This window comes from Rhopalosiphum maidis, chromosome 3 (assembly GCF_003676215.2).
Source record: "Rhopalosiphum maidis isolate BTI-1 chromosome 3, ASM367621v3, whole genome shotgun sequence".
NCBI lineage: Eukaryota > Metazoa > Arthropoda > Insecta > Hemiptera > Aphididae > Rhopalosiphum > Rhopalosiphum maidis.
In genome coordinates, this window is record NC_040879.1 from 69852763 (window position 1) to 69880669 (window position 27907).

At 25.5% G+C, this 27907-nt stretch overlaps 2 pseudogenes; both read left to right on the forward strand.

Annotated features, from left to right (window-relative positions):
• The first annotated feature begins 1876 nt into the window (after window positions 1–1876).
• Window positions 1877–4023, forward strand: LOC113558244 (annotated as a pseudogene).
• A 1949-nt stretch (window positions 4024–5972) lies between these two features.
• LOC114253683 lies at window positions 5973–27876 on the forward strand (annotated as a pseudogene).
• The last annotated feature ends 31 nt before the right edge of the window (window positions 27877–27907 follow it).

Below are 27907 nucleotides of genomic sequence, written 5' to 3' on the forward strand. Positions count from 1 at the left end.
AATATCTTAGGCAGAAATAAACTAACTATGAGAAAATAACTTTTTGAGAAATAAACCAAACACATCCATTGTCTATTTGTACAACAGCGTTGGTTACGATCTGTTATTTCGGATTGTCGTATACTCGTATACAATATGCTCATGTTGAAAATAAATGAATATTGTTATGTTTTGATCAGTTTGTTTTAGACAAAAAGCATGTCATCAAGACAAAACGATCAATCATCTTTTTCACGGGATCGAGATCATAAAAAAAAATAAGAGCAAAAGTCAGACGGAAGAGGTTACAATTAAAAAGTATAAAGCGCATCTCCTAAGCCGGCTAATAAACCGATTGCATTCGTGTCGCCCAAAAAGCGGGATGATATCAAACCGTCTTCTCGTCAATACTCGCATTTAAGACTGAATGAATAGGTGGCTCCTGATAACAAAAACTTAAGGTATGTTTTGTTTGGTAGTACCTTTTTATATACTTATTACATATAAATAAAAAAATATTTTAAAATTCTGTTGCACGATGTTATTATTTTTTTTTTTGTAAATAGTTGATAGTATATATTTTTAAATATAATAAATATTTATAAGAATTACATCAGTTTAATTGTGAATTTACGTCGATTAAACGTACGAAATCGGTTGGTGGTACAAATGATTCGGTCTAGGACGTTTTGGGGTTAGCTGCAGCTTTGTCACCGACTAATATTTCTATACACTTAAAATTACAATTCATTTGAATTGAAAACATAGTAAATAGTTAGTTATAAAAATGTATTTGAAAAATTATTACAAAATATAGTAAAAATATAAATATAAATATATAGTGAAGAATTCGGTTTTTCCAAGAATGTGTGTTTTTTACTTTTATTATTAATATTTTTATTTTGTACAGTATAATTAGGTTACCTAACCTAGTAGGTATTCAAGTCTATTATTTTTATACTGTTGGATATATATAATGGCGTATTAGTAAATAATATATATATTAATTTATTTATGGGTAAACGCACTAATGAAATAAGTATATTATTCAACATAAATAAATTGTTCTCGCCAGGCATAATACTAGAAAAAATGAACTTTTTCTCTTGTATTATGTTTATAACTAATAACCTCTAATGTCTTACTATACAATTTATTGTATTGTATGTGTTGTTACTTGTTACTCGTATTAGCCAATAATAATCGAGTCATTTTTGGAGGAGGGTATACCCGTAAAATGATATTTTACATTAGGTATAAGTCAAAAATCGATAATCTACTGACATGTAGAAGGTATACCCACTTATCCGTATCAATACACCACAGATATATACTGTCAATATCGAATAGTCATAATTTCTACTTGAGTATTTGTTATGCTAGCAGTCATGGGCGCAATTTATTTGGGAGGAGCAAAATGAAATCAAACACCAAAAAATACATTACAAAAAAATTCTATTTCTTGCAAACTACAAAATGTGTCAGAGTTATATGTTATTTAGTCGTTATTAAATAAAAGCTGAAGTCTCCCATAAATAAAATTAAGTAAAAAAATAAATAGGTAGGTAGGTAGTCTCGTATTACAGGAAAAAACTTTGAAATGTTTAAATGATGTTTACTAAAGTCAAAATATTAACGAAATGCCCTGTTATGCCCCCCTCCAGGCGCCAATGCTAGCAGTTAATTATCACTCTCAAATGCCAACTCCCATTGTTTTTTTTAACTAATTATTAAATGTATTTTCTATGTTTTTAGAGAAATATCCATTTTAAAGAATAACTAGTAGCCAGTTGGTATTCAATTTTTTCAGTAAGTGAACTTCTATAATTTTTTTTCTTAAAAATAAGTCATTATAAATTTTAGTAATAATATTATATGTGATTTGTATATTTCAGATATGTCTAGTGGAGGCACTCATAAAAATGAATTACAAAAAATTATGATATTTAGACCAAAGTGGCCTGAATTTCAAAATTTCAGTCGATATGTGAATTACATGGAAAGTTAGGGAGCTCATAGAGCTGCTATCGCCAAAGTATGTTATATTACCAACATTTATTATAAATCTTATTATTTTTTTCAAATTTTCAAAATAACTTATATTTTTGTATAGATTATTCCACCACCAGAATGGACCCCTAAAAAAGAGAGTTATTATAGCGATGATAAAATGAGTATGCTTATCCCTGCACCAATCTGTCAAGTAATTAATTTATGTTTTTAAATTTAAATTTTGAGTTACTTTTCTGTTAACTTAAAATGTTTGATGACAAACTCTAAAGAATTCCATTATTTCAAATACCACCAGACTCAATTGCAATTTACGTATGGTGTAAATTTCTCATTAGTTTCCCAACAAATGTCTATAAATATTCCACGTAATGGTCATACTTTTCCTCCATTATATTTTCTTTTTAAAAACATAGTCCAATAAATTACAATCTTTTTTAATATAGCTACCTTTAATATAATTATACAAATTTACTAATGTATCATAATTGATTCATAGTCAATTGTTTTTCAAAAAATGTAATTAACATAATTTCTTAGTCCAGTCATACATAAACCTTAACACGTCGACTGCCGGCGGTTATACAACTGTCAACTGTGTTAACGTGTAAGCCATCTATCATTTTTATTGTCATTCCGAAAATGTGTCACATGATATTTTCAGAAATGTCTATGGGAATTTAACAGTTTATTTTACATATGAACAAATGTCATATAAAGGTAATAGACCATAAAAAACTTATTTTTTTTTCTACACCATGCTTACACACATATGATAATAAACCAAGTGCCAAATTCCACAATTTATATAAGAAATATACATAATTTTGGTAACTCGGCGGCTATAATAATAACTGCCAGCGATCATGACGTGAAAATCAACGTGATAATTAAAAAAAAAATAACTTTTATTAATATGGTATTGTGAACTTAGGGGTGGTAGTAAGGTAGTGACAAACTGCTTATATATTTATTTATACAAGTTATGTTATTTTAGGATGTCCAAGGTAAAACAGGGGTATTTTAATAATTTAATATTCAAAAGAAAGCCATGCCAGTAGCACGATATAAGCAAATGCCCGAGTATGAAGAATATTATTCTTTATAATATGGCATGCACCATATTATTTTGATTATGCTGATCTTGAAAGAAAATATTGGAAAAATATAGTGTATAAATGTCCAATATATGGTGCAGATGTGTCAGGAAGCATTACAGATAAAGATGTTGAAGTGAGTATTCAATACATAGGAATATTTCTAAATTTATATTTAATTAAAAAAATTACATGTATTCTTAAATTAAGGTATGGAATATTAATAAACTGGCACAGTATTGTATTACATCAATCAGGATTATGGAATTAAAATTGATTGGGGACAATATAGCCTATCTCTATTTTTGGATGAGGAATTCGTCATTTTCATCGCATACTAAAGATATGGATTTATACAGTATAAATTATATTTATGAAGGAAGTCCAAAGTCATGGTAACTTTTATATGCTTTAACGTAAGTGATTTTTATTATATGCATTATATTTTTTAAGGTACGTAATACTACCGGCATATGGACGGCGGTTGGAAAGAGTAGCTAATGGTTTTTTTTCTGCAGACTTTTCGATATGTCCAGCATATCTTAGACATAAAATGTGTATTATATCTCCACAATCATTAGCTAGTCACAATGTTCCATTAGACAAGGTAAAAGATTATAAATACAAAATTTTGTTAAAATATCCTAATTGTTTCTTTATAATTTGTTTAAATAACACAAGAGAAAGAAGAGTTTATAATAACTTTTCCATCCATATGGGTATCATGCTGGTTTCAACCATGGGTTTAAAATGGCTGAATCCACAAACTTTGCGTCGACCCGTTAGGTAGAGTATGGGAAAAGGGCTACACCGTGACATTGTTGTAAAGACACTGAAAATTAATATGAAAACCTTTGTAAGGAGATTACAACCAGAAAAATATGAAGACTGGCTCAATGCTAAAGATATTGGTTGCCATCCAGAAGACCCTTCTTGAAGGTTCGCAGCATGTGTGCGTCAACTTATTTTATACATTTATTCAATATGTGGAGTACAATAATGTACAGGATTTATTGTTTCTTAATATATCATTAATTTTGTTTAAATTCAAATCAAAGCAACTAATTTTATTTTTATTATTTTTACACTTGCAAAAAGATTTAAGTATGTTAAGTGGACAAAAATGGTACATTGAAGATTATGATTTTTTTTTTTAATTTTTCAGATAAAAAAAAACTATTTTTAATAAAATTTATATTTTGATTATACCTTTATTGTAGTAAGTGAATTGAAAAAAAAAATCTTTGTAAAATGATTAACTTATTATTATTATTATTATTATCTTAAGAATGGCTACAAGCTATGCTTTTATATTTTTAGTTGAGTTATTTCATATAGTATGTAATTTTTTTTTTATATTTTATAAAACTATACTTATACTTTTATAGAAAATAATAGGCAATACAGATAAGTATTTTGATGTACCAATTATAGAATATTTTATTTTTCTGTATGTAGTATAATTCTTTCTGTATTCTATAGTTAATATCACTATACAAACTATATAATATTGTATTTAAGTTTAAAATATAATGTTAAAAAGATTTTCATTCATTAACTAGCAGATTTTAGTTGATTAACTTAGCTAGAATGCTCAAATGTATTTAATTATGCATCTTATTTAGTCAATATACTTTATAATAAATACTATACAGCATCCACACTATTCACAAGTTTCATTTCTTTGAGAACTGAATCTAGGTAAAGCTACTACGCTAAGCATGCAGTTATTGGTATTTCCTAATTTCACTAGTTGTTGTAACTGACTTTCTGTTGCTCTTAACGGCTAATCAAAGAATAAAAATAAAATCAATAGTTAAAAATTGTTATCAATATGTTTACAATCGAAGTAAGCAATTAATGAAATAATATAGTCAAGCTCTTATAATTACAATAACTTTTATTTTTATAACAAAATAATCATGTAATTTATAACTTTGAGTACATACATAGTAGTTTAATAATAAACTCATACTTAGACATAAAACCTTCATATTGATTGATGTTTAAATGAACATTTAAAAAAAAATTAATACTGTTTCTCACACAAGGTATCAAAATACGCTTAAAATAAAACTAACAAACTTCAGTACTTTTAATATTTTATATTAACTTTCCAATTAGTGGTCCTTTTAAATACAATTGAAAATATCAATAAAGTAAAAGTTTATTATTCTAACCATGTATCACAGGTTAATATACTTTTTAATCTTAAAGTGTAACATTTAAAGTATTAATTTCAGTAATTAATAGTTTTAAATGTTTGTTCATTTTAAATACCATGTATTTGTATTAAACTTATTTTTACCATAAATTGTAAAAATGTATACTTCTTTACTTTCGGAATTATTTTATGTGTTGGGCTGTGTTTCTAACTACCATTTTATTATAATTATTTTTAAATTCTCATAATTTAGCCTTTAAATAATTATATTTTTAAAATTTTAATCTTTGATGAAAGAACAAGACTGTCTTAATTTGATTTGATTCATTATAAATATTATAATATTAATTATTTTTTAATACTTAACTCAGCTGTTCACTGTTCATACTCACGATTTATTGTCACAGAATAAAATAATGAAATACGAGTATTATTACAATAAAGGTTATTTTTACATTATTTTTTTATTATTGATTATTAACAACATTAATAACTGATAGCGTCTATTATTATACTTTATCGCAATTACCAACCGCAATCCTGATTCGGTTACGTACATTGCATCAGCCCGTCCCATTTCGAAATATTGAAAAATGTTTGCGCTAATATTTAGCACGTAATTAGCGTGGATTTACATGACTCAAATTAGAATTTGCATGAAATTGGTTTAACGGTGAAACCCAAAATTTTATGAGCCGGGCTGGCGAACCGTTTCGGCTCGTATGAAAATTAAGTTATTCGTAATATTATTCTTTATAATATGGCATGCACCATATTATTTTGATTATGCTGATCTTGAAAGAAAATATTGGAAAAATATAGTGTATAAATGTCCAATATATGGTGCAGATGTGTCAGGAAGCATTACAGATAAAGATGTTGAAGTGAGTATTCAATACATAGGAATATTTCTAAATTTATATTTAATTAAAAAAATTACATGTATTCTTAAATTAAGGTATGGAATATTAATAAACTGGCACAGTATTGTATTACATCAATCAGGATTATGGAATTAAAATTGATTGGGGACAATATAGCCTATCTCTATTTTTGGATGAGGAATTCGTCATTTTCATCGCATACTAAAGATATGGATTTATACAGTATAAATTATATTTATGAAGGAAGCCTAAAGTCATGGTAAATTTTATATGCTTTATCCTAAGTGATTTTTATTATATGCATTATATTTTTTAAGGTATGTAATACCACCGGCATATGGACAGCGGTTGGAAAAAGTAGCTAATGGCTTTTTTTTGCAGACTTTTCGATATGTCCAGCATATCTTAGACATAAAATGTGTATTATATCTCCACAATCATTAGCTAGTCACAATGTTCCATCTGACAAGGTAAAAGATTATAAATACAAAATGTTGTTATAATATCCTAATTGTTTCTTTATAATTTTTTTAGATAACACAAGAGAAAGAAGAGTTTATAATAACTTTTCCATCCACATGGGTATCATGCTGGTTTCAACCATGGGTTTAAATGGCTCAATCCACAAACTTTGCATCGACTCGTTAAGTAGAGTATGGGAAAAGAATACACTGTGTAATTGTTGTAAAGACACCGTGAAAATTAATATGAAAACCTCTGTAAGGAGATTACAACCGGAAAAATATGAAGACTGGCTCAATGGTAAAGATATTGATTGCCATCCAGAAAACCCTTCTTGTAGGTTCACTGCACGTGTGCGTTAACTTATTTTATATGGTAGCTTAATTTTCTCTTGAGTAAATTAGTTTTGGACTTCAATATTGAGATTTAAATAACTAAATAATTATTATTGAGAGCATTATGCTCAAAAAGCCTTATATACTTATGATTGTACAAATTATTAATATTAATCAAAATCAGATTTTTATTGTTACTAAATTCTATTTTTCATTAAATAAATTAGTATCATGTACATGTATATGTATTCAATATGTGGAGTACAATAATGTACAAGTTCATTGTTTCTTAATGTTGTTTAAATTCAAATCAAAGCAACTAATTTTATTTTTATTATTTTTTATATTGCAAAAAGATTTAAATATGTTAAGTGGACAAAATGGTACATTGAAGATAATGATTTTTTTTTTTATTTATCAGATAAAGAAAAAACAATTTTTAATCAAATTTATATTTTGATTGTACCTTTATTGTAGTAAGTGAATTGAAACAAAAGCCTTTGTAAAATCATTAACTTATTATTATTTTTTTTATTATCTTAAGAATTTAAGGGTTTGCAGCCTGTGTGCATTTATTTATTTATTTATTGCATTATGTTATTTATTTTATACTATAGCTTAAGTTTCTTTAGAGAAAATGAGAAATACAAATTTGAGAAATGTTTCTACTCTTAGAGATATGAAAAGAAATTAAAGACCTTGCAGATAGACTTAAAATAAAGTCAGAATGCTTGTCATCAATTGCTAAACGTTTATAAAAATACTAAAGATAAATTAGACAGTTTTATTAGCAATGAAATAAACATACCTAAAATAGTGTAAGTGATTCTGCTAGTTCTTAAAATAATGTATTTATTAAACTTTCATACTTATTATTATGTAATTTTAATTGTTTTTGTTATTATACAAAACAGTACAATAGATGATAAATATATTAAAGAAAAATGCAAAAATGAATTATTAAAAAAAGAAATGTATGAATTGTAATTTATAAATTCAGCTGAATACAAGTATGTAAATGTGCATTTGTTTAATTTAAATCTGTAAGGTTTGATTATAACTGAATATTGCTAAATATTTTGCAAGGGATGTCGTGTTCGACTTTTCTCAAAAAAACATGATATTGTTTAGACAATTGATTTCATACGAGTTAACAGTGAAAAGGTTAGTGGATATTTACATGTTGATGGAATGGATATAGATTCGTTCATCATGAGTGTTATAAATTCATGATAAAAAAATCTATGTTTTATAAATCAATTTTTATATCCATTGATTTTCACTGGTAGTTAATATAACAATGTATGTTTGAGTAGATTAAAAAAAGTTTTAGGCAGAAGGTATTGTTTCATAAATTTTTTTTACAATTAAAGTTATAAATTTTATTACTCGTGTTAGTTGAAATATTGTAGAATAAGACTTCAATTATGATATAAAAATATACGTTTTATGGTATAAGATTTTTTTTTAACTTAATTAGATAGGTGCACAGCAATCACCTATTTAAAACATTTATCAGTTTTTGTCTATTTGTTAATTGAATGTTAGTAGGTTAACCAACTTTCTAATTCCAAAATTTCCAAGTTACAGTTATTTAAAAAAAAAATAAAAAATGTATGATTTTCAATTTCTTTACTATAATATTGAAAATAGTTATTCTAGGATTTATTTAGGATTATTCTAGGGTGACATTTTACCTTTATTTATTAAAACCCTACACTGTATGACTTTTTTTTTACTAAAAAAAACATGTTATAAAACTCCATATAATAATTATAATAATAATCATACCTTACCTTGGCTATAATCTTGAGATCAGGGACTACTTTTTTTCTCGTACTATGAACGCCGCAACATCATTATATGGCGTTGTGTATTTTTTTTCCACTAGTATCATAACTGGTCTTTGTTATTGTTATTTACATTGTCGTTTGACATCCAAATACGTTCAATCACCAATAAAAATGTAACGTGCGTTTCCAACAGAAAAGAAAAGTGTTGTGTAATATAAGTACCTATTTGACCTACCGGTCGTTCCAAATCACACTATACATCGGTTCAGAGCCGGTCCTAGCCTTTGCGGGACCTGGAAAATATAATTTAGCGGGGCTCTTTTTCCAATAGGTAGGTTTGAACAAAAATTGCAATGTTTTTATTTTTCATCTAAATACCGACAGCAATATATGTGGCTTACAAGGGTCTTAAATAATAATACAAAATGTAAAGAAACAATTAACAGTTTATATTCTTCAATCAACGTCTAATAAAAGAAAAAAAATAGTATCTATCACGACATTGCGTATAGTTATAGTATCGTATACAATATCATCTACAATGAATAAAAACAAAACCAAATAACATGCGACATGCCAGCAGTGACTAGACTATTATTATAGTAGGCTTTGTATATTCTTTTAAATATCCCGTCGATTAATATTATTTTTGATCATAACGCTATTACTCTATTAGTATAGGTTTATTCGGAAAAATACGTTGTTCAAAAGTTCGTATCGGTTCCATCTTTTTATAGACGGCGACTATAATCGGCATTATTTCGATAACGATCTTTGACAGGCGACGCTGATTCGTGTGTAGGTATTGATATCAAGTGTTTGGATAATAAATTAAAAACTAATAATTTATAATAGTTAATAATATTGCCGTCGCTCATGGGTCACAGCCAGGGCCGCATTTAGGGGGGGGGGTACAACAGGTACAATTGTACCGGGCGACTATATAGTTTTTAGGAGCAGTAGTAACGAGGTACAAAATGTTGAATAAATTCAAATAATAATGATGAAAAGTAAAACAAATAATTTAATAATTTAAAACTTTTTTAACATTTAACACATTCAGGACGAAACACTATAATAGAAAAATACGTTAATTACGCGCTGAGCTCGTTACAGATTTTATTGAAATAGTAATAAGAACAGTATTTTAATTAGAAAATTAAAATGTATAGGTAAATGATTGGCTCCACGTAGACTGTGGAGCACTGTTTTTAATTTATTTTTAAGTGATGGCAACAATTGCGTTTTCCCTAGAAATAATTTCTATTGACTTCTAATTTTGTTTCAAATATTTTGGATATTTCTCGTGAATTATATATTATTATGTCTTTATAAGTATAAATCTACTAAGTATATTTTTAAATACATATATAACATAGAATTAGTTTATACATACACATAATAATAAATGATATAATATATTTAGTAAGTACTAAAGTTATTTTATTATTATTATTATTATGAGATGTTAAAATAAATAATTTTTTTTGTTTCAATATATAATTGGTGTTTATAAAATTTGAAAGTAATTATATTAAAATGTATATTTTATATTTTCAATGGGGGGAGGGCAAATACCCAAACATATCTCCCTAGAATACGCCCTAGAGGGAGGGATGGTATACGAATTAATTAATACCGTTCGCCAAAATCTTAAATGCGGCCCTGGTTACAGCTGTGAATGTGTAATTTTATTTCTTTTGTGATGTACTGATGTCGTAATAATATGTTATTACCTATATTGTTCTTTTAAAATATTTTATAAATAATTTTTGTCTTATTTATGTAAATGAAATATTTTTTTCAATTTACCTAAATAATCATATACCTATGTAATTCTCATAAGATATGACCCCGTACACCGCGACCGGCTCACCACGGACCGAACGATCACTTACGTGAGAAAAACAGGCTATTATTATATTATTATTTTAATCAAATATTAATACTAAAAAAATAAATTGTAATTTAGGATGCCCTTGAATACATCATTGTAAAGATACTTGGCATAAACAATCCTGTAATTAAATACAAAATTAAGAAGCATTTTCCTTTAAAAAAGCTTATGGATAATTATTGTAAATTGCATGTAAGTCTAAACTAAAGTATAACCTTCTTTCAAACTTGAAACAGACAACAGATCGCTCATTGCAAACGACAGTTGGTATACAAGCACTGCATTATTCAATATCTTTATTGAATTTTAATTTATTACCTGTTACCATAATTATTATTTATATTGTAAATATTTAGTAGGTACCTGAAAATAAAAGTTTGTAAAAATCTAAAATTTCATGACTGACCGTAATTTGTCACAAATCGAACTTTTTAAATAGCTCTAATTATTATAAAGAGGATGTTATACCCGCATGTGTTGTCTCCGTCTTACACATGTTACTCGAGGAGCAAGTTTCAAAACAAATCCATCCTCCCACCCACTAACTAAATTTACTACGACCAATGTAATGGTCAATCTAATGGGCACCCAGAACTTAACATATAAATAATAGGTACACAAATATATAATATTAGGTAATAATAACAACAAATATATAAATTGAAACGTAAACCTGACAACGGCAATAGTCTTCGCTGGAACGACGACGACGACCCCACGGCGATGTATAGCCAATATAGGCGCGTAACAGCTGATGCCTCCGAGGTTAACGACCTCGCGACGGCGGCGAGTGCGAACTCGACAATATATTTATCAGTATATGTATACGCACTTCGAGTACCAATCATTTCGACGACGCGTATATCGGGCGGCGAAGGTATATGATATATGCAGCACTCGCGGATGTAGTAATAATTAATATTATTCGCTAATAAATAACTGCGGACGTCCGACTGGCTTCGTAAAAAGCCGACACAATAAAACCACGCGGCGATGGATCATTCAATTGCGTAATTGTGAGAACCAATAACGTGGTGACTTATTCCGCTCCAATTTAACGACGGGCGTTAATTCCGGATATTCGAACGCCGAATGAAGCAACGTCTACGACAAGTCACCAAAGGTGGACCGCGACAACACTTGACTGTATGACGAGAAGCATTCGCGGCGGAAACGTAAGACCGCGACCGGAGTGTGTCCGACAAGCCCGGGTGACGGCAAAAGACAGCCGACTGGCTCCCACGACGACTTCGACGATCGTGGACGTGAAAAGCACTGTGATAGAGTGGGGGGACATAAAAGCTCACGGAGATTGTATTTTCCGTGCGTACGGGAACCGGTCACCAACGGTGGGAATTTGCACTCGAGCAGCAATTTCGAACAAACATTATCTGTGAAATACCTATCGTTTTTTATTTTTTTATATCATTTATACGAAAAAATGTCTTATTGTTTCAATATCCATTATTTTTGAACTTGAATAAATTTTTTTTTAGTTATTACTGGAATAAAACTTCACATTTCCTCCGTTTTCTTTATCAATTAATACTAATAATTTACAATTTCTTTATTTACTTGCATATTTTCAACATTAAATTATCGGGGGGGGGGGGAATCGAGGAGAAAAATCAAATTTTAGGGGGCACTATGCCACTATATAAATAAAAAAATCGTGATTATTAGAAAATCGTTTGGAAAAAAAACCCTGAACAACCAGTAGATTCAATAATATTTATTATATTAATTGTGCAAAATTTAGGTGAAAATTTAAAATACTTTGAAGGTTGTGAAATTCATAAAAAAATGTTATTCCCGGTTCACAATGGAAATTCAATTTATATGCCAATAGTTAATACCTACTTAAATTTTATCTTATTCTAATACCCAATATTTTTTTTCATAGGTACCTAGTTTTTAAATTAATAGTTTATAGTCTAATCGAATTGTGTTACTTATAAATTAAATATTTTATTTTCAATATAATACAAAATAGGTAGCTTAGTTATAATCATTAGTTTCTAATATTTTACATGGTTATCTGTATTAAATATTTCTATAATATTATAGTATTAAAAGCCAATACATTTAGATTTATAAGATATTAGTATTAATTCATTGTTATAAGTTGTTTTTTATTCTGTTAAAAATTGATATTTATAAAACTACATAATATTAATTTGGTTACATGTTACATCTCAATAAATATATTTATTATACATTATATTGTTTAAACTTTACTTCAATAGGTATCATAAAGTTATAAATGTTCATTGTTATTTATTTCTTGGACGAATATTCTATTGAATCTGTGCCTGAAACATAACATAATAGAAAAACTAAAACGTGTTCATGGCAAATTTATATATCATAACAATATAGTTTTACAATGAATATTGTTTTTAGGAAGCCTAGAAAAAGTTCATGCTAAAGCAAAAAAGACTACTCTTATTCTTTTAGATTTATCTGTAAACAATGACCATATAATTATTAATTAAAAAAGTCATAAAAAAAAGAAAGGAAACAAATAGAAAGTCCTCCAGCTTTAAAATCTAGTAAGATGTATTGTTTATATTTAATTTTCTTAGCATTTCAGCCATATAATAACAAATATATTATTATATGATATGCATTTAATATATTATACTATCTACACAATTTTGCAAAAAATCTGCTCCTAAAATTGTTTTAAAAAGAAAGAAAAGTTCTTATTCTATAATACAGTACAATTAATTAATAATTAATTTGTTATTATTGATATTTTAAATACATTTTACTATATTAATTATATGTAGTTTAAATAAAATGTTAAATATTATTTTTTTGAAAAATTAATAGACAAAAGAAAAATGAATAATGATGAATTTACTGAAGAAGATAATATAGATATGTATGATTGATAAAAATGCAGAATACCACTTACCTTGAGTTTCAAATGGTAAAATAGATTAAAATATTTAAGTAACTGTTCATATTAGTATCATTATTATTATTGATATTATCTAACTATTATTGAGTTTAATATTAGTATGATACATAATTTGCTCTTATTAAATATTTCTATTTTGATTATTCAAAATGTCCAATAATTAGGGCCTAAAATCGTGTGCAGTAGCTAATTTAGGTGTGCAGTATTTTTTTGGATTTTATAAATTTTTATTTAATTAATATTCAATATTGATTATTTAAAATTATTAATTAGTAGAGCACGGATGTTGTAGTACTAAAAAATTAGTAAAATTGATTGCAGTATTACACTAAAACATACCAAAAATTGCACTCAAAAATAACAGCGTTTTGTTATAAATATTTTAAATTTACTGTTATTATTTAAAATTCTACCAAAAATATGAATATAAATAATTCAGTATTCTACTTGAAGTAGAACAGTAACAAAATACCCTAATTTTAGGCCCTGTAAATAATGATTGGAAATTATAACAATAACCCAAACATTTTAAATTCTCTTTATGGGAAATTTGTGATTGAGTATGTTCCTGATTTTCCTAGTCTTGTTAGTTATTATCCATTCTCAAAACAAAACAAGTCAACAATATTTATATAGCATCCAAATGAATCGCGGACGTTTCGTCGCCGGTAATTGTTAAGATGGGATGTTTCGTCCCGGAGAGTTATTAGGCATAGGACACTTGGTCCCCGGCATATTTGTATTAAAGGACTTTTGCGGTTCTCAGGTTTTTTAAAATTATTATTTTTTATTAATTTCTTCAAAGTTCATTATTTTACTAACAATTAATGAATTTTTTTTTAAAAAACAATTCTCTAATATCTAATATAGTATATAGGCTATAGGCAAGTAATAAAGATTTTACGTGCACTATACAGTCAAACAGTTTGTGAGCTGAAATTCTAAACTTATACTAATACATTAAATGATAATGATGGGGTTTTCAAATAGATATAAAATATTTAGTATATCAAAGTCATTAAGATAAACCTATTCGATAAAATGTTTTTATACTTACTATTTCCACAATTATACACACTTACTGTTCAACGATGTATTTTGTTCGTGTTGTAGTGCGTATTTAGTACAAATATGGAGTATATAATTACAAAAAGAAATAAAAAGAAATTAATTTACAAAAATTTTTTACACTATGAACAAAAAAAAGTAAAATTAAGAATCCGGTGAGTGTGGGCCTAAAATTGTGTGCAGTAGCACACACTATGTGCAGTAGCTAATATTGAATGTGCAGTAGCAGATTTAAAAGTGTAGAGTATGTTTTTTAGCTTTTATAAACTTTTATTTGATTTATATTCAATAATTCAATATTGATAATTGAGAATTACTAATCAGCATGTATTCATTTAAAATTGGTCCATTTCCACAGCCCCGTAACAATGAAAATTCTCAATTTTTTTTTTCATTCGATTGTGCTGCGTTAGTGCTGTTTGTTCTACTTGGCTTTTACGTTAACGTCGTCTGCCTATAACGACATTTTACCATATGACGTCGAGATATTGTGGTACCAATACCAATCTACGTTAGCAGAACTGTTGTATAACTGTCGCAGTCACAATGCTAACTATATTATCAAAAATAATATGAAATATGAATATCATCAGTGGTATAGATATAGATCATGAACATTACAGAATAACGTTCATGATATGGGTATATAAAAATGATTAAAACTGCCAATACCGGATAGCTGATAAATAGGATTGTAAATTTGTAGGAAAGTGCATTTTTTTTTGGTTATTTTGAAACTTAGCTTTGTAAGTATTTAATTTGAATTATGTAACAACAAATTCATTTATAAAACTTTTATTTTGCATTTTTTTACGTTTTTAATTTTTTAATTCATTTTTCGGCATTTTTAATTAAATTCTATTAATTAACATCTTTGAAAACCTTTTGAAAAATTTAAAAAAAAACGTTTCTGGCAAATAACATTATTAAAGAATCATTAAATTTCAAAATCAAAATTCAAATTATTTAAATTTTATTAAATAAATACATTTTTATGCATATAATAATATACTAATATCAATATAAATATAAAAACTAAAAACAACTTTAAGTGCATTTTGTACTATAATTATTCACATTTCAATGCATTTTTTGCATTTTAAGTGCATGTTATATTACATATTTTTAAAATTTTAAATGCATTATTTAAGGTTTATTAGTAAACTATAATAAGTATATCAACTCAAACTATTTTGTTTTTAATTTTTTTAGAAAATTGTCTTAGATTGTATTTATTATAACTAATTATCAATATATATCAAAAATAATTATGCAACGAAGTTATATGTGGCATGTGCATTGTGCGCTAGGTCTATGTTTATTATTTTAAAATATTTTGATGTGTGAAATTAGGTGTGCAGTAGCAAAATACTCTAATTTTAGACCCTGGGGTGTGTGTTCATAAAGACTTGTGCAATGGGACAGTAACAAAAGACGAAGAAATAACTACTGTTTTTAAATTTGAAGCTCACAATCATGAAGGTGATACAGATTTTATTAACGCAAAGAGAGCTAAATGTACTATGAAGAATACAGTAAAAGAAAATTATGATTTAAATAAACATTACATTTTTCATTTAAAATTAATGTATTTAGATTATCAAGATTAAGTATGCCGGAGACAAAACGTCTTATGGCTAATAACTCTCCGGAACGAAACGTCTGTTTACCAATCCAAATAGCCTCACTCCAGTGTAAGCATTACAGACAAAAAATATTAAAAAAAAATATTTTTCTCACAACCATCATATTTAGCAGAAAGTATATAATATAATACATATATTTAATATCATATATGTATAATATATCTATTACTATTTTTCATAGTAGATAATAATTTCAATCTCGTGTGATAATCAGGTTAAAATACCAATTTATTTCAAAACAATTTTGTTTTGGTATCTATCTTATTAGCAACAGATATTGAACTTTATTTACTAAAATTTATTTTCAGTTATACATGTTCAACAAATTGGAAAATTCTTGTCATTTAATTTTTATATCAAATTGTCATAAAGATTAATCATTAACGTTTACTTTAAGATTTAAGATACATTGTTTAATTTTATAGTGCCTGATAAAATGCGATAAGTATTACATTATCTTTCTATTCCAATTTAAAATAGCATAAGTAATTAATTTAAACAATTTATATGTTAAATTAATTAATAATTAAACAAATATAACTTAATTAAGGATTAAATATGTTTTTAATCAATAATAAATTTCAATAGATCTATTAAATGTAACGAAATAAACACATGCTTATTCTTACGTTTTTTTTTTGCTATTTATTATAAGTTTTAAATTAAAGTGAAAATTATAATAGCGTTTAAATATCATCTTAATAAATAGGGGTGAACATATCAAACTTAAACAATTCTAGAATCATTATTTTCATAATGCATGGTATAATAAAAATTTTACTAAAGTTTGTTTTCTGTATAATAGATTTTTGATAGGTACATAGAAAAATGTGTATCTATTTAACATATAATAATATTAATTTTCAAATTTTATTTTTTAATCCATTATAATAAACTATCTATAGATACGAGTAGGTACTCATAAATAACTAGAATGTTATCTAGATTAAAATAAATATAAATGAGTTGACAATTATCTAGATATTTTCCAACACTGCTAACCGACTGCGTTTCAACTGCCATGTTAAAAATATTTATGCTTTATAAAACGAAAATATTGTAAAATATTAGAAAGTTGTAAGTTGTCCTACCTAATCTTCTACGATCGTTAACGTGACGATTATATAGAGCCAATATATCAGATTCACATTTTAATGTCATAGCATAATTATAATTTTTATCAATAAGTAGATTTTCAAATAAATTATCATCTGTATGAATATAATGATACGAAAAATAAAACTCAAGAAATAAGTTAATAACAATTAAATATTTGTACGAAAAAAAAATATAATTATATTTACATTATTATAATACAGTAGTTAAACAAATTAATTATGGTAGGTAAAAATTAGAATAAAATGGATCGTGTAATGGTAGTAACATATAGTACCATAATCCATGACTTTCTTGTTGTGATGTTGTTGGCTTCGTCGGCGGCGGAGGAGTAGTTGTTGTTGTAGTTGTAGTAGTAGTAGAAGTAGTAGTAATAGTAATAGTAGTTGTTGATCTAATTATTGATTCCAATACTGGAGCAGTAGTACCAGCAGGAATGTTCATTAAAGTGCCCTTATTTAATCTGTAAACATTAAAATATTTGTTTTTTCCGATTTTTGAATGCAAACATATTAAAACACTTTCATTTAAAAACAATACTAAGTTCATTATAGTGTAGATAAAGAGTAGGTAGTAACACAGAATAAACTGTTTAATTTTGTACCTACATAATTTAAAAATTTTGCAGTGTCTAGATAGTAAATTGAACACTGAGAAAATTGAGAGCGACGACAACTATGCGAAAAACATTAAAATATCAATATAACGATAAGTTAAATACGATAAAAGAACTACACAAAATTATATGTACCATGTATACAAATTGTTACAGGTAACAATAATAAATAATTATAACTAGGGATAGAATTTAAAATAAAAATAATAATTGTTGATCTTCAATAGATTAATACAACATCCTATACATAAATTTATTTCGAACAAATATTTTTGAAGTGGTTGCTACAGTAACCAACAATTGATTCTTAACGGTTAAAAGTTTTAAAAATTGAAAGAAGTATTAAACGTTCACATTTTATAATATTATAAATAAAAATTAGATTGTATAGTTACTTAGTATGTTGTTCAGGACAATGTGCTTTAATAAATTTTAAATTGCATTCTTTTGTACAACATGCATTTATAATAAATTTCTCTCTTTCTTGTCTTTCAAATTGTTCCACAGTATCTGAAACCATAATTAAATTAGAATCATTGATATATCATATTAATATTATGCCGTTATATAACTTATAGATGATAAAAGTTACATCATGGCTATGCTATCTTTTCGTCTTTATATAGAATTTTGAATAATAACTAACTCAAAATACAAGTTACAAAATACTATAACAAAATCAATTATTTAGTTAGGTAAGCAGCATGTAATAATTCTATTACGTTTTATTTAAACCAATACATTTGTAATGAAATTATTTTGATTTTGAGCGAAGTGCGATGAATGTATTGATTTTACAATGATATGTGTTTGTGTATGTATTGTAAATACACTTCATACATGATAGGTAGTCGAAAAAATACCACAACTTTTAATTTTGAGGATGGTTTAAGTATTCTGAATGAAAATTGAATCTAGTTTATACTTTTGTGGTCAAATTCCTAGGATTTTTCAAAAATAATCTGGGAATACGATTTGGGAGGGGGGATTCAAAAACAAATAATTGTAGTTACTTGAAAGTTTCATTAAATATTTATGTAAGCATTTCCTACAAATAATATAATTAACTAAATATTTTAAATGTTTTCAAGATTTTTATAGATATTTCCATTTATCAATTGTTAATAGATTTTCCAAAAACTGTCAAGAAAATATTATTTGCTCAAAATCTTTAAAAAATTAATAAAAAACCCCATATAACTAAAATTACATTGTCACATTTATTTTTTTCTTACATTTGAGATTTAAATTTGTCAAATTCATAACAATGTATAAATTACATAATATAATTTGTAGTAAAATAATAAATAAAATTTTCAAATTTTTTAGGTTTTAAGGCTTGAAATGCTTAAATTTATAATTCAAACTACTTTTAAAATTCATATTGGAAACAAAATTAAAAAATACCAATACACAACTTTTTTTATAAACATTTGAATTTAAAACTTGGAGTAAATTACATATTTTCAGTATGAATAACGTTTTGCATTATATTGTGATAAATTAAAAATATTATTTGAACTTTCATTTGTATTTTTGTATTTTATATTTATACACATAATGACATTTTAAATGCAATGTTTTCGACAAAAAATAATTCAACCTATTGCATTACTAATGGTAGGTAGATAATATAAGTTACTTTATCTAATAGCAATATCAAAAAACATAACATGAAATATATTTAGTTATAGGCTGACGGACCATCTTCATTCAGAATCAAATGGTGTATTCATTATTATATCATTGTATACAAGTATAACACAACCACCATGACAACACAGTGACTCATTCAACACTTATTGTACATACTTGCCCATTTTTTGTTAAAAAGTAGTTTCTATGAAGGAGTTCATTACTTTCTATGTTATTCAAAATTAATTTTTCTATTCAAAAAAGTAGAAAAAGATAAAATATCAATGTTGCATCAATTAAAATTGAAAACCATATTTATTTTAATTTTAAAAATACATATTAATTCTTCTTTATTATTAAAATTAATAGTTTTAGATATTTACATTTTTGTTTTTTTCTTTATCTCATATTTTTAATACATAGATTCCCCTTTCCAAATACCTACTTATTGTTCCTAGATTACCAATAACCACAAAATCATATTATATAAAAAGTTATGGAATTTTATATGTGCGTTGAATATTTGAAAGACCTCAAGAAGAATACATTTATTTAATCAAAGTTAAAATCTATGAAAAAACTGATGACCCTAGAGATGTGAGATATTTTTTGAAAGCTAAAATTATTAGTAATTTTATTACCTACCAATAAAATAGTATAACACAAAATCCTTAAATAGGTATGTGCTACTGTAGAATTATTTTTAACTACAGGTATAATATTGTATTTGGCTCTAACTTAATAACTTGTAATATTTATTACTAACTATAATAATTTTTTTTTATCAATAATAAATATGAAATTCTGTACGACCGCTATTATGCTATGAATAGTCACAGCAGGGAATGGCATTTGTAATTGTTGATACTAACTATCCGATTGAATTTTACTTACATTTAATTTAAATAATGCAAAGCTATGTTGTTCAACATGAATATGAAACAAGTTTAAATTTGATACAAAATATTTAACATTAAATGATTGAAAAGAAAATTTAGTCTAAAAATTATTTTTATCTCTATAAAATTTTGTTTTTTTTTTCACATTAGACTAACTACATATACTGTATCATTATATGAAGTATAAAATATTAAATTACTTTTGAGTGTCTTTCCTTTGCAGACAATTTGTACAGCAGATTTGAGTAACTCTCCACAATATTGTTGCGTCACCTCCCATGAGTCTGATCGCTCGGGAGCGGGTGCCGTTGCTACAAAAGCTGTGCTGCATAACACAATAAATATTTTTAAAAAATTCCTGAAACACACATGGTATATGCATTTATATTATAAATAGGTGTTATATTAATTGGTGCAAGAATTATAATAATTTGTGGGTAGCTATAGTGAATGGGATAGATTTTTTTTTATAAAAATGTGCTAGCAGATTTCATCTTATTTTATAAATGATATAGTCCAGTCATTTAACGATTTTTTGAGGAATTAAATCGGAAAGTTTTGAAACTTTACAAAAAGTTTCGTTATAGGCTCCTGATTAACCAAAAATAAGTCGCCATCCCTCCGAGGTCCGGAAGTGTTCTCCATCTTGGATTTTATGTGCAATTTTTCAGTTTTTTTTAATTATCTTTGAAAATACTAATTTTATTTCAATAATATTTTTATACAAAAATGTAGCTGACCAAATTTTGAACAAACATGGTTCTATTATGTTTTTTGTATATTGAATAGGTTAAGAGCAAAATTTATTCATGTGTTATAATATTAGACGCGGTAAACTATAATACTATATGTATATAGGTGGCAAGTTGGGGACGCGCCGCACTCGTGTCCACTAGAAAACGCAATATTTACGGTTTTTTTAATAAATATTAACATATTACAAATGAACATAATTATTGATATACACTATATTATTATAAATAATTTAAATATTATAATCATATTATAATTGCATCGCATATTATTTAGTAAAATATTATTTTATAACATATTATTATTATACAGGACATATAGTTGCATTGAATATTTTACAGAATTAACACAATATTTTTAATGTAAATTGCTTTATTTACAATTTTTTTTTTCAATTAATATTATTATTCTAATTCATTATTCATATTATAATACATTAAACAATTCATTTTTTTCGTTTGAATGATGGACCATATATTATTTCATCCTCATCATTTGCATTATCATTGGATTCGTCTTCAATACTTTGCTGTTCACAATTTAAACATGACATTTCAGTTATAATATAAATTATAAATAGTAAAAACTATAATAATTATTATCCAAACTATAAATAAATAAATAATACAAGGAATAGTCGATGCCCAGACAGTATCGTTATCGTGGTTTTAATTTTACTTTTGTAATAGTATTTATATTTTACTAAATAATATGCGATGCAATTATAATATGATTATAATATTTAAATTATTTATAATAATATAGTGTATATCAATAATTATGTTTGTTTGTAATATGCTAATATATCTAAAAACAAGTAAATATTGCGTTTTCTAGTGGACACGAGTACGGCGCGTCCCCAACTTGCCGCCTATATACATATACTATTATAGCTCGCCGCGTCTATTATTATAACACATGATAAATTTTGCTCTTAACCTATTCAAGCTACAAAAAAAAAAATAATAAAACCATACTTGTTCAAAATTTTATCAGCTTCATTTTTGTTTATATGTATTTTTGAGATAAAATTATTATTTTAAAAGATAATTTAAAAATACTAAAAAATCACACATAAAATCCAAAATGGCGGATACTTCCGGACCTCGGAGGGATGGCGACTTTTTTTTTGTTAACTAGGAGCCTATAACAAAACTTTTTGTAAAGTTTCAAAATTTTCCGATTTAATTCCTCAAAACACCAATTTTGAAGCTTAAATGACTGGATTAATATTATAAGTACAAATAATATTAAAGATATTATTTTTATTATATTTTTTGAATATAAGATGAAATTAATAGAAATGATACAATATAATTTATTTTTATTTTCCTAAATAATTAGTAGTTACTCACGTTAGGCAAAATTTAAATAATTTAAATAAGTTTACGAAAGTATCTGCATTGTTATTTTATGTATAAGATAGATTAGGTACCTACCTATTAAAATCTACATGGAATCGAACTTTTTCATTTTTTTAAGTCATGAACCAATGATTAAAATTAGATTTAGTAAATATATTATGTATTAATAAATATTAATTAGATACTTACATCATTGTATTTGTACTATGTACGGTTTCTGCGGTTACTGAAGCAAACGTGTATTAACCCTATATATATAAAAAAAATGCTTTCAAATTTTTATTTTATACTATACACTAGTATATGATCTAAGGTAGTGACCTACTCTTCATCTCTACTATACAGCAAAGCGATACTCACTTGCCCACCTTTTTTTAAAAATAAATGTAAAATGAATCTATCAAACACAAAAATCGATATAAAAAAAAAAATCTGAGTTCTTGAATGAGGATATTTTTGAATTTGTATCCAAAACAATATTTTTATAAAACAAGAATATTCTTTTTAATAATTAAATAAATATTATATAATTTAATTCATTTTTATTTTATAAAGTGAGTTAAAGCTATGTAAAATATAACAACTTTAAAATGTTCATAACTCACTATAAAATGATAATATCATTAAAAGCATATGTTATTGTTTAGATAATATTCTTACCTTTAAATTTTATTATAGGTAAATTTACTCTAATATTAAAGCTAACGTCACAAAATGTATTCTACTGAACGAAAGTTATGATGTACGTTAGTAAGACAGAGACAACACATGCGGGTAGGCGTCCTCTTAAAAGCTGAAAAACTTATAAAGAACCTTGTGTCCTTGTATTACATTTTCAAATCTTAAGTAATACAAACTTTTATGAATTTCTAATGAAATAGTTTGTACATTTTTAAGATGTTAATGAATTTAATCAAAATACTAACTTAACACTAATAAAAAAAATTCTGAATATATATTTTTCGATAATTCGTAATTGAGAAATAAATAACTTATAAAGAGCATTGTATTAAATATTTTAAGCATTTTTACTTAGCGAATAAATTAGGGGCCCCATTATATCACTGACCAGGACCTAAAAAAAGCTGAAGACGGCCCTGTGTAAAGCTTAACTTCAAATACATATTTAAAAAAATTGTGTCTAAGAATTTTTTTTATAAAATTATGATTATTAATATTTTGTAAAAAGTAATTCAATTTTAATTTAATTAATTTATATTGATTGCACAGTTATATGTCAAATTAATTTGTTTATATTTTCTATATGAAGTTTAATTTGTTAATTTGTATATTGTATTTGGTTTTCGAAGAATTTATACTTTATAGTTTGTACCTAACTAAATTTTTATATGTGATACCTATTATTACTCAAAAATTACCATAAAAGCCAATAAAAAAAGTCAATGTGAATTATATAACATTTATTATTATTCTAAAAAATTGTATGCAGAGTTTCTTTTCAATAGTCCAGTGACTTCAGATTGGTATGGAGTTTTTGGAGATAAGGTATATCTAAATACACATTTTTTGATTATTTTAAAATTTTTAGATCCTCAACATATTTTAGAAAGTATAAAAACAAAAAAAAAAAGCAAGTATTAAAAAATTAAAGTAATAAATAAAAAAATAATAAAACACTTTTTAAATGTATTGTCGTATTGATGTACAATGATAGACAGCTTCCAATTTATATATTTTTTAACATTATATTATAACAATAATTAGTAATTACTACTATTATCATATTATGATATACGTATAATATTCTTGTATATATTCTTTATATATTATACCTAGCGGCTAGCTTTATTTTAATATTTTTACGATTTGACGATTTATTTTGTGATCGAGTGCTTCTTATTCTCGTATTAAATGTACTTATAGTATATTATTTATGTTGTAAATATAATTATTTTATTAATAATTTTAAAAAAATAATTGTATATTGGTGTCATATTTTGAATTAGCATCAATTTGTTTATTTGTTATTATTAAATTTAATAAATAAATAATATGTAATAGATGTGCTTACTAATAAAAAAATACAGTATTTAACTGATTTATGTAAATAATTAATATCATTAGGGATTTAAATCACTTATTATTTAAACTATTATAAGTTATCGAGTTATATCGTAAGTACATTGATTACGTTTGTCACTTTATTCAACAAGCTATTATTTATTCATATGTAACGTGCAGGTTGTAGGTACCTAAGGTGTTTTTTGTTATATCGATTTAAATTTCATAACTTTTTTTTAATATGTGGTTCAGCGTTAATAAAATTAACTAAATCATCAAATTCTCTTCAAGTTTAAAAAAATAATTATTCAAATAGTACTTTTATTAAACAAATTATAATAATTTTATGATGACATGAGATATTTGATACGGCGTGCAGAATAATAATACACGAAATATAATAATTAATATTATATAAAATTCAATATCGGTTAAAATATTATTAGGTCAACAACATTATTGTTATCGTATTGACAATAATCATTTATAAACTGTGATATGAACATTGTTCTCGAACGCTGCCGCTATACTTAGCAGAGCAGCATATGACGAGTGTAAATTTATGATTTTTTTTAACCAAAAACATGTTTTCGTACTTCCCATTTTCCTCAACTCTTGTTACTCGTAGAAACATGATTTATACACCAAAATAAACTTGAAAAGTTCCTCTAGAGGACTGCGTTTCACTTTTTTGATATCTTTTTTTTTATTTTATATGATTTTTTTAAGAATTTTAAAAATTTCAAATGCAAATATCTGAAAAAAATTCAAAAATCTGGAACGAGGTCATCTAGAAGAACTTCTCAAGTTTATTTTGGTGTATAAATCATGTTTCTACGACTATCGAGAGCTGAAGAAAATAGGAAGTGTTTTTACGGTCGATTTTTTGTTACCAGAACGGCCTCTTAATTTAAGATTATTACATGTTTAAGTATTAATATACATTAATTCTCCATTAGTTTTATTATTAGAGAATAATTTAGAGTTACTGAGAATAATTTTACAAAATGGGATAACATTTTGCCCCGGAAAAGACTCAATTTAATGAATGAATGCTGAATGGTATATTATGAATTATTATATACAAAGACTTTTTTTTTGGAGAATAGATAGATGAAATCATATGAGTGACCTAAAAAGGGGATGCTGAAGTACGAATTGTATCTTCTGAAATATAAAAATATAATGTTTTCATTAATTATATTATAAGTATTAATTACCATTATAGATACATTTTTTTTTTTTAATAAGTTTTATATACATTTTATAAATTGAGCTTTTGATTATTTTAAAATTATTTTTCAAAATTATTAGAATATTATTTACCTTCATTAGATACATTGCCATTTATCAGTATTAATACTTTCAAAGAGTTTCCTTTTAACTGAAGTATATAGTTGTATGTACTTTCTTTAATTTATCATTATGAACTTTATCTATTAAATATTAATACAAAATACAAATAATATTGTTATGTAATAAAAAAAAAAAACGCAGGATAGGTAATATTTTAATAATTTATAAAATTAAGTATTTTTTTTAACATCTATTATTTGTAAAATATATAAATATATAATACATTACCTTTACTATAGAATTTTCGTCTATGAAATTGTTACATGACTGAAGTCGAACAGATACTTTTGCTGTATGTTTGAATAATAATTTTTAAATTTACCAATTTGGAATTTTATATGAGAAGAATAAACTAAAATAAATAAATAAAAATATTAAAAATAAGACAGGTAAAAAATATATATATTTTTAATTTTAAAGTAATTATACAACTAAATTAATTAAATTATATAATTGTAATTCTTACTGATTATAATATCAAAATGGGCAATTAAACTTAGTTTATTGCACTATATAAGTTATGGTGAGGTACTCGTCTATATATCCTATCATAGACATAAAAAGATAGGATGTTTCAGAGTAAACAAACAAAAATAAGTATTTTGAATATTTATAAAACCTGTTCATATTTAAACACTAATTCAAATAAAAATACTAATTCATTTCTGAGTATATTTTACTTTATAGTGAATCGTTCAATATTAAACTATAGTTAGTACACGAACGACACATCTCTATTGACTATTGAGTAGTTCATGTTAGTCACTGTTACCTATTATAGTTTATCTGGAATCTCTCCTTTGCAGACTATAACAAAAAACAAATATCATATAAATAAGTCTTGTGAATATAAATGTAAAATAACTATCACCAATGTAGTGTTATTTATTTATTAATTATGATTCATGTATTATTAAATACATGGGTAATTGAATATATAAAATTAAAACCTAGGTAACATTAGGGACAATATTATAGTATATTTTAAAAATATACTGCATTTTTCTGCCGCAGAATAAATGTTATTATTAGGTATATTATATTATGTTGTAGTGGTTGTACTATATTTTATTATATTATATTATTATTATTCATTTATACTCGCCGGCCGATCACACACACACGTACATACAACATATTTACATATTAATATATATTTATTATTATTGTTTTATCTTTGTTTATTTAAATTTGTGATGTGAATTATAGGTATCGGGTCACATCCCCGTCGAACATTTTCCCGTCCGGTTAATTTCCCCGTTTAATTCACTTTAATTTAGTTATCACTCTGTAGATTATATAGAACAAGTAATATTTTCATACTCTAGATTAGCTATACAGTTAAACATTTTTCATTTTTTATTTGTTATTAAATACATTTATAAATATCCACTATGGTCTTAGAGTACCTACGTTAACAGTTCTAAAGGAAAAAATTTGTTAGTGTTTGTTGGATATCTATTTGAAAAAGATTATACAAAAAACGGTAAGACGTATTAGTGTTAGAAATGTTTCAAATATAATACCGATAAGTGTCTTGAACGAGCACACCCTAAAGATGATTTAGTTGTACACCACAAAGTTGAACACAATCATATACCGAACGCAGCAGAAATTGGTGCTAAGAAACTTAAACAAAAAGTAAAAGAAACGGCAACTAATCAAATTGAAGCTACACCGCATCAAGTAATTTCTCAAATTCCATCTTCATCTCAAGCAATATGTGCTACTTTACCTTCAGTGCCAGCTATGAAAAAATTGTGTAAAGAATTAGACGTCCAGAAAATGCACCCCCCACCAAATCCTTTAACTTTAGCAGAATTGATTCTTATTGAGCATATACGCGTACACTAAATAATGATCCATTCATTCTTTATGACAATGG